The sequence below is a fragment of the Tupaia chinensis genome, unplaced genomic scaffold, assembly GCF_000334495.1.
Source record: "Tupaia chinensis unplaced genomic scaffold, TupChi_1.0 Scaffold000484_1, whole genome shotgun sequence".
Taxonomy (NCBI): Eukaryota; Metazoa; Chordata; class Mammalia; order Scandentia; family Tupaiidae; genus Tupaia; species Tupaia belangeri.
Window position 1 is genome coordinate 2,396,332 of NW_006159996.1, and position 10,112 is coordinate 2,406,443.

The 10,112-nt window shown below is 39.1% G+C and overlaps 1 long non-coding RNA gene across 1 annotated transcript in view; it reads right to left on the reverse strand.

Annotated features, from left to right (window-relative positions):
• Positions 1 to 228: 228 nt before the first annotated feature.
• LOC114009202 (uncharacterized) overlaps positions 229 to 10,112 on the reverse strand; it is a 30,357-nt gene continuing 20,473 nt past the window's right edge. The window contains exon 3 of the long non-coding RNA XR_003550653.1: positions 229 to 2,586. This is a non-coding gene — a long non-coding RNA (uncharacterized LOC114009202). The remainder of the gene's footprint in view (positions 2,587 to 10,112) is intronic.

Below are 10,112 nucleotides of genomic sequence, written 5' to 3' on the forward strand. Positions count from 1 at the left end.
GTATTTCTGTATATGGCGTGACAACATACTTATCCATTCTATTGTTGAGGTACATTGGATTGCTTCCAGGATTGAGCTGTGGTGAACAATCTGGCACATCTTTTTTTGCACACATATACATATGCTTAGGCCCTTTACCAAATTTTAAAATAACAGCAAAAATTAAAATAATACATTAAACTAATTAAATAATTAAAAACAAAGATAATTCTGATTGCAAGGGGAGATTATATCAGCTGATTTTATGCACGCACTCATTTGGATTTAGACGTGACGTGAACAAGGTTTAGTATGTAGAAACGTAAGTGTGCTGTATGCACCATTGAAATGGAATTTACTGGCTGGCCCCATGGCACAGTGGTTAAATGCTGTCTGGAAGGAGATGGATCCCACATCGCTGATCACTGTTGGAATCCCTCCTCCCATAGCTTGTGGTACTCATGCCCAGGATCCTGAAGGATGGGGGAATGGAGGAAAGGGGACTGTGGAATAAGCAGTCCCCACTGGGGGACATGTTCTCTCTCTCTCTGGCAGGCACATGTACCCTCTGGCATACACAGAAATGCAATGCACCTGTAAAATTAATCATAATGCTGTGAGTCAAATTATGCTTTTCTGAAGAATGTCGATCTATTCTTTTAAGATACTTTTGTCTTCCCAATACCAACTTTAACAGAGTCTCACAATCTCTTATAAATTGATTTATTAATTAAATGGAGTCCTTTAAACACAAACTCTACAAAAATTTAGTGATGAGGGAGAGAAAATGCAATGCTGCATAAAATTTAGAGTAATGGCCTCCAGGAAAAATTAATTTTACCAGTCTGAAACCGAGTTAGATGAATTCCGAGACATAATATGTGGATGAGAAAGGGCATGTCCAATTAATGGGATTTCTGGCTGCCTGCCCAAGGAGGTTCTGCAAAATCTTACAAGGTAAGACCCTCCAGAATACAGAGGGCCCGCCCAACAATAAATTAACTGCTTTATTGCTCTGCCTGTATTCTGGCAGGCTTTCTCTCATTGTCTCTCCTCCTGAGCTGGCTTGCTTTGCTTGTTCTCTGTTAAAGATGACTCAGCCAGAACTTGCAGTGTTTCCTATCATCTCCTCCCTTTCCTTAACCCCCAGACACCCCCCCCCAATTTGTGTTCCTAGGGTGTCAAAGCAGAGCAGAGCCTTTATTTCCTGTTATTCCAGCACATACTATCGGCCCTGAGAATAATACTGCTTGTTCCGTCTTTCTCTCCTTCGCAGGCTACCTTTGGTCATCTCAATTCTCTTAAGCTAGTGACCCCAAAAATGACAGCTCCTGAAGGTGGGGCTGACGTTCATCTCTGCTCCCTCCTGCAACCACCACTGCAGTCTCATCCGCAGCCTGGAGCAGGGAGAGGCGTGTCAGGAGTTCAGTGCAGTCACACGTTCAAGGCTGACAGGGCTGGCAGTCTGCCAAGTCCTGCACTGCTCTCCTGCCACCCCACCTTCCTCGGCTTGGTCTGTATTTGAAAAGCCTAATAAATTAATTTCCCGGAGGCAGAGGGGGAGGATGGAAGAGGGAGTGTCTGAGGGGCGAAAAATGCAGTCCACTCGCCCTCTGCTGGTTAAAGATCTGAATCTTCGTTGCTGAAACTGAAAAAGAAAGCGATCCGTTAATGCGGATAAATTACAACTAAAACCCGGCTTAACGTACCCTATTTGTCTACCTTAAATAGTTACTAGTTCTTCCTTAGACCTACCTACTTCCCCAGCATTGAGGCTTAACTAGATTGATTCTAAACTCTAGCCCCAGGTAATATATTATGCTATCCTGAACCCATTTTCATTTGCCCTTGGGTTTTTGCCTTTCTCAGACACTAGTCAAACCCCAGACCGTGCTCTTTGTGTCTGATCAGTCGCTAGGCAACTGGAAAAATGACACTTAAACCGTCACTTCTACAACACACTTCTGCTCCAGTGCGATCAGCCTGTATGCTTAAAACAGTGATTTCATGCGAACAAAGAGGCAGCTGCTGTTTGTGGATAATTGGAAAATGAGAAAGAGCAGTCCGTCTCCAGGCTGGTTTCTTGGGAGAGCTGACAGGCTGCTTTGTGCAAGACATGGCATTGGCCACCATAACTCACACAGACGTTTGTACCGCCTTCAGTGTCTTACGCATTTCGTCGGAATAAACCAACACACGGAGGTTAATAACCTAATGCCTGTCCCGTAGCCAGGCGCTACTCGCTGGTTATTTAGATTCCAGCGGGTAGTGAGAGTAAAAGTGGAGGGTTATGCAGTATGAAATATTATTTAACATCGACTGGTTTTACCACAGTTCTAAATGTCCCAAATAAGGGGTTTCATATCCCCCTCCAACTCTGGCTTTGTAAATTAGTCAGTCACATGGTCCTTGAAACCAGTTTGGGTTGGCCAATTCCTTCGTCAGGTGAAAAATCTCTGCAGCGAGTCATGGGACTAAACTGGGCGGTGTCGCTGTCCGTGTCCGGGGTGCTGAACTCTAGGCGTGGCCAGAGAGCTTCCCTGTACATGACAGCTTCCGGTAGGGCGGGGTTGGGTCGCGCTCCAAAATGTTGGATCCATCTGCCACCTGGTGGTTGATAAGAGAAATGCTGTTGATAAATTTAAAAAGTATTTTGGAGTGAGACCTGAAACTCTGGAGACATAAATTGAAGGACTTTGGGATTTGGGGCCTCGGGAGATGGTATTTGAGATGTTTGCCTGGTTTAAAATCCATAGAAAGGTATAGGAGAATGTCCACAGTGATCTTTCCCCTCTACCCAAGAAAATAACTTGCAAATATATTTAAATTTCTCTAAGCATTTCTTTCGTCAGATTTTGTTATCAAATAGATATTTAAAAATAATTTGCACTGGGAACCAGCAGTTAGTGTAATGGCTATGTCGCTGGACTCCCACGTAATTGAACGCGGTTCGCGTCCCGGACCCGGTGGCTTAAAACTCACGCCAGGTGCGTGTGCGTGCGTGACCAAGATCCTGAGAGGAGAATGGAGGAGAAGGGATTGCGGCGTGACCATCTCCCCTGGAGGGTGATTTCTCGCTGTCTCTATGTCTCTCTCTGTCTGTCTGGTGAGCGCACGCGCCCTATAGCAAAAACCTCTCCCCCCCCAAAAAATAATAATAATTTGCACTTATAAATATTTACTGAAACACTCACAGAATATATTTTACTAAAATGAATGTTAAAGAAGGTCTATTTTTTTTTTTTAGAGGTTTTCGCTATAGGGCGCGTGTGCTTGCCAGACAGACAGAGACATAGAGACAGAAAGCGAGAAATCACCCCCCAGGGAGGATGGGATCCATCTGCCACCTGGTGGTTGATAAGAGAAATGCTGTTGATAAATTTAAAAAGTATTTTGGAGTGAGACCTGAAACTCTGGAGACATAAATTGAAGGACTTTGGGATTTGGGGCCTCGGGAGATGGTATTTGAGATGTTTGCCTGGTTTAAAATCCATAGAAAGGTATAGGAGAATGTCCACAGTGATCTTTCCCCTCTACCCAAGAAAATAACTTGCAAATATATTTAAATTTCTCTAAGCATTTCTTTCGTCAGATTTTGTTATCAAATAGATATTTAAAAATAATTTGCACTGGGAACCAGCAGTTAGTGTAATGGCTATGTCGCTGGACTCCCACGTAATTGAACGCGGTTCGCGTCCCGGACCCGGTGGCTTAAAACTCACGCCAGGTGCGTGTGCGTGCGTGACCAAGATCCTGAGAGGAGAATGGAGGAGAAGGGATTGCGGCGTGACCATCTCCCCTGGAGGGTGATTTCTCGCTGTCTCTATGTCTCTCTCTGTCTGTCTGGTGAGCGCACGCGCCCTATAGCAAAAACCTCTCCCCCCCCAAAAAATAATAATAATTTGCACTTATAAATATTTACTGAAACACTCACAGAATATATTTTACTAAAATGAATGTTAAAGAAGGTCTATTTTTTTTTTTTAGAGGTTTTCGCTATAGGGCGCGTGTGCTTGCCAGACAGACAGAGACATAGAGACAGAAAGCGAGAAATCACCCCCCAGGGAGGATGGTCATGCCGCAATCCCTTCTCCTCCATTCTCCTCTTGGGGTCTTGGGCACGCATGCACACGCACCCGGTTTGTTAAGCCACCGGGTCTGGGACGTGAACCGCGGTCGACTACGTGGGAGTCCAGCAACATAGCCATTACGCTAACTACTGGTTCCCAAAAGGTCTATCTTGTTAACCAAAGAGTCAGGGAAGCTTAGCTGAGAGCACTGATCTGATCTCAGTTTGGGAAAAATGAAAAGTGTGATTACATTTAGGAAGTGGTAAAAAGTAATAGGAATAATAGGAAGCAAACTATTGTTTATTTTCATTTTCTTCCAGGTCTAGTATATAACTATTATAGAGTTGAAAATATAGAAAATTTTTGGTATGCTTATTACTTTTAATCATTTAATTCCTTTGTCAGTAGAGATTCTTTGATAAGAAACAATAAAAAATAAGAGTTAATAAAAATGCTTTATTCAAATATCATTATTTGAATTAAAAATACCATGGAAATGTGGGTACATTTTTTAAAGGCTAATAAGTCAGAATTCCACTGGCCATCTAATTTCTAAGTTTCTCATTCTAACTTCTTTCCCAATTACTTCAACACAACTCTTTTGAAACAAGTGACTGCTATATAGCTAGTCTTACTATATGTTCAAATACATGGGTTTTGGTGTAAATTCAATTGTAGCAAATTGAGAATGAGATGGATTTCTTTATCAGACAAACTTACCATTCTCAGAAGTAAATGGATCCATCAGGAGGAACACATGGCTTTTCCTGTCAGTCGACCCAGGTAATATTTGATATTCATACAGACATTTTCTCATTTACTCTTATTTGGATCTTAACCCAGAAGCCAATAGTTACAATTTCTGTTTTAAAGCTTAAAGTCAATTTTTATAGAAAAAAATATTTTCAACAGAAATTTAGGTACAGAATTTGGAGTTAAGTGTCTTCAGTTATAAAAGGGGGAGATTGATCAGTGTTTAGTACGAGGAAGAATTATCACTGTGACCTTGGCTACATTTAATTAAATTGAGAAGTTTCCAAACACTAGTCAGATTTTATGGAAAGATGTCTGTTCTCATACTACCAATATAAAAAAAATAAGCAATAATAAGGGCATGATTGCCATCTGTCTAAAATAGGAGTGTAATTAAATCTGGTCTACAAATGATATTGGTTTATATTACGACTTCTTATGTTACTGTGGAAGAGGGAAACATTATATGCACATGTACATGTTGAACAATAAGGCATTGTCATTGAATCCAACAGATGTTAAGATTAAGAGGAGTCCTAATAATAATAATAAAGCATTCCTACTGCACAGAGCAGCCTAGAAAAGATTTCTATCCCTCCCAAGCATCCTGTTACTGCCAAAATGAATAAGAAAGCTTAGATGCATGAAAAGACAATAGAAGAATAGAATTCTAAAATGGTAGTGAAGTTCTAACTGCAGGTGTGACTTTAATGTTTTAAAGTATATCTGCTCCTAAAAATAGACAGTTTTTTAAGCTAGAGAGGTATATATGAAAGAAAATTATAGGGGATTCCAGATATTGATATACTTGTAAAAAAACCGACTATAACAATAAATGTCACCCAATATTAAAATTTATTATTATTTATTAAACTACTTGAGGTTTGGATACAATAATAGAAATGACAAACAGGGAGACACTCCAATATACTAGGTAGAGTATGTTTTTCTGAAAGAAGTTGGAAATAGTGACAAAATTCTCAGAAAATTTTCAGAAACATTCAAACCTATCACTGACAGGGAAATAAGTGCAATAAATGATACTTTATGTAAATGAATAGATTTTAACCTAACTAAATTTATAAACAGAGTCTTTAAAGGACAGAACGTATGGAAAAAATAACTTGTTATCCAATGTAAGAGTAATTACTTTTCTCTGGCCTACAGAGTGTATTTTTTTCTTAAAAAATTGGCATTCAGATAATAGTGTAATCATTTAAAAATTCTTTTATACACATTTTAAGATTTGGGTAAGTAAGTAAATGGATTGATGGTGTTAGGAACCAAGAATTCTCACTTTGGAGCAAGGAAGGGTAAATATGAAATGGGGACAGGAAAAGAAGAAACATATTAACAGATTTAAAATGTAAGTACCATAATTTCCACATGCATACGTGCATACACTTATCTGATGTAAGTATAAGTATGAACTAATTCACGATGAGCATCATCCATGAATATTAAAAAACATTGGTAAACAGAATTGTTTTGGGAGCAGTATATTCATGTAGTTTCAAATCTCCTTTCTCACAGATCACTAATTAATTATAAAAAGAATTAAAAGGTACCTTTCAAATGGGAAATTTGATGGACAGCATTTTATAAGCAAATCACCAAACTTACTATCACCAATAATGGAATAAAATAACATTGGATGACTCCTGATGAGGACACATCACTTATGTGGTATTTTTGTCAAAATGCTTAACTTAACTCTAATCAAGAGGAAACAATTCTTAAAACCTCCAAATTAGGAATATCCTGAAAAACAATTCCTTAAGAATGGTAGTGTCTTGAAAAAGAAGCTAGGGTCATGAAAAAAAAATAAGTGTCATACAAAATGTACTCTCTAAATTGTTCTAGTTTTGGGACCAGCAGTTAGCATCATGGCTATGTTGCTGGACTCCCACGTAGTCGACCGCGGTTTGCGTCCCAGACCCAGTGACTTAAAACTCATGCCAGGCACGTGTGCGTGCATGCCCAAGATCCCGAAAGGAGAATGGAGGAGAAGGGATTGCAGCGTGGCCATCCCCCCTGGGGGGGTGATTTCTCGCTTTCTGTCTCTCTGTCTCTCTGTCTGTCTGGCGAGCACACACACCCTATTATAGCAAAAACCTCTCCAATAATAATAATAATAATAATAATAATAATAAATTGTTCTAGTTAAAAAAAAAACTAGATGGCGAGCACACACACCCTATTATAGCAAAAACCTCTCCAATAATAATAATAATAATAATAATAATAATAAATTGTTCTAGTTAAAAAAAAAACTAGAGAAACATGACAACTAAAAGCAATGTGTAATCTTTGATGGTATCCTGGATTAAAAAAATAGTCACAAATGATGTTACTGGAACAACTGAGGAAATTAGAACATGAAATAGGTATTAGATAATAGTACTATATTCATGTTAAATTTCATGAGTGTGATGGTTATATTGAGGTCATATTAGAGAATGTTCCTCTATAAGAGGTGCAAAACAAATGTATTACATGTGTTAGCTATTGTCACATAATGTAGTGTAATAAAACACTTACAAAATTAGTAGCTCAAAACAACATTAATTCCCAGTCATACATATGAGAGTTAGCAGATGCAGGCTGAGATTAGCTGTGCTTGACTTCAGATGCAGGATGTGTCCAGTACTGTTCCCCTAACTCCCATCATCCTCTCATCGGTGGGCTGTCCAGAGAACGTTCTTATGAAGGGGCAGAAGAGCAAGAGGACAAGACCACTTGTGCAAACACATTTTAAGCTACAACTCACTTCATGCTGTGTATTAGTTCCCTAGGGCTGCCATAACAAATTACTACAAACAGAGGGCTCAAAACAGCAAAACAATTATTATTTCACAGTTCTGGAGGCTAAAAGCCCAGAATCAAGTTGTTGGCAGGGTTCTGCTCTCTCTAAAGACTTATGGGAGGATACTTCCTTGATTTTTCCTAGCTTCTGATAGGAATCCTTGGTCTTCCTGGACTTGTAGCAGCATCAATCTAATCTCTATTATTGTCATCACATGACCTTCTTCCCTGTGTGTGTACATGTGTCTTCAAATGTTTCTCTACTAAAAAGGACATCGGTCATTGAATTTAGGGTCCACTCTAATCCTGTATGACCTCATTTTAATTTGATTACATCTGCAAAGACCCTATTTCTAAATAAGGTCACATTCACAAAGGCTAGGGGTTAGGATTTAAAAATTTGGGGGACAGGATAGTATTAAACTTACCACACTCTGCTTTGTATTGACACAGCCACGTCCAAAATCGAGGGGTGAGGAATTGAATCCAATGTGAATTAAAGCATATCATATGACTAAATTCAACATCACTGGCGCAGAGGTATGCTTTCCCCATAGACGTTGAGGAGAAATAACTATCTCTGAATAACAAGTGTGCATTTAGCATGTGTATGCATGTGTATATATGTAATGTTATATATGTTATATAATGTAATATAGTTATATATTGTAATATTTCATGTGTATATGCATATATTTTGGAGAAAGGGAAAATGCACAAATGTAGCAAAATTGATGAATCTAGGTAAAAAATGCATAGCCATTTATTTTTGTTAATTATGTCCAATAAAAACAAATGTGGATTTAAGTAAGGAAAATCTTCAATAAAACATTTGAAGACAGAACCCTCTGACCACAAATCTTAAAATGTCTCAATATCAAAAAGAAAAATGTTTTTGTTTATTTTTTGCCATACAGCACATGTGCTTGCTGGAGAGATGCGAGAGAGACAAAGAAAGAGAATGTCAGAGGGACCAGCAGATGGCTTATGGTTATGTCACTGGACTCTCATGGAGTCGACTGCAGTTCAAGTCCCAGACCCAATGGCTTAAACTCACTCCGGACACATGTGCGTGTGTGCCCAAAAATCCCAAGAGGAGAATGGAGGAGAAGGGATTGCAGTGTGGTCATGCCCCCTGGGGGGTGATTTCTTACTTTCTGTCTCTCTGTCTCTGTCTATCTGGCGAGTACATTCACCCTATAGCAAAAAACTCCCCCCCCCAAAAAAAAAGGTGAGAAATCACCTCCCAGGGAGATGGACACCCTTAAGTTCCTTCTCTTCCATTCTCCTCTCAGGATTGTGGGCACAAACGCACATATGCTCAATGTGATTTTCAAGCCACTGGGTCCAGGTGTAGAACCTTGGGCAGCTATATGAGAGCCCAGCTCTTAATCACCATGACACCTGCTGGCCCCTTGGTTTTTTTTTTTTTTTTTTTTTTTTTTTTTTTTTTTTAATGGGGAGGAGGAAGCAAGGCTAGGAGGACTTTGGTGTGGGAGTAGGACAAGGGGATAGGGTGACAAAATGGCATAATAAGGGCATTTTAACAGAAAATGCCCCCCTCATGATTACCTAATTCAGAAAACGAACTATTAAGAGGGAGATATTTAAGAAGTTGCTCAAATTTAGAAGCAAGCTAAAATTTGAGATCTGTGGGGAGAAGTCTAATTAAGGTTTGGTTAAACCTAAAAAAAGTTTATAAAAATTTGGTTAAGCCAAGTCAATAGGTAAGTAATAGAAAATTGTGAACACCCTTGTAACTCTCCTGAAAGTCTGAAATATTTCAACATAAGATTCTTTTTAAAAAATATATATTTATTTAATTTTTCATTTATTCATTCATTTATTTTAATTTGACGAGAGAGAGAAAGAGAGAAAAGTAAGAAAGCATGCCACCAGGTTCGGGACTTGAATCACAGCCAGCCATATGGGAGTGTCCAGTGCTTTAACTACCACGCCACCTGCTGGCCCCCAACATAAAATTCTTAAAGGCTTAAAAGTTAGTACTTAGAACCAGAATACACAAGGAACTAAAAAAGCTGTTTGGAAAAAAGATGATCAACCCTATTAAAAGATCGGAGAAGGAGATGAAAAAAACACTCTCTAAAGATGACATACGAATGGCCAAAAGGCATATGAAAAAATGTTCGACCTCCCTCATCGTAAGAGAAATGCAGATAAAAACAACAATGAGGTACCACCTAACCCCAGTCAAAATGTCTAATATTAAAAAAACAAAAAATGATAAATGTTGATGGGGGTGTGGTGAAAGGGGAACTCTTTTACACTGCTGGTAGGAATGTAGATTGGTCCAACCACTGTGGAGAATAATTTGGAGATTCCTCAAAATCCTACAGATAGATCTGCCATATGATCCAGAGATCCCACTCCTCGGTATCTACCCAAAGGACAGAAGAATTCTTCATTGCAAAAGTGCTTGCACATCGATGTTTATTGCAGCACTATTCACAATTGCTAAGTCATGGAACCAACCCAAATGCCCCC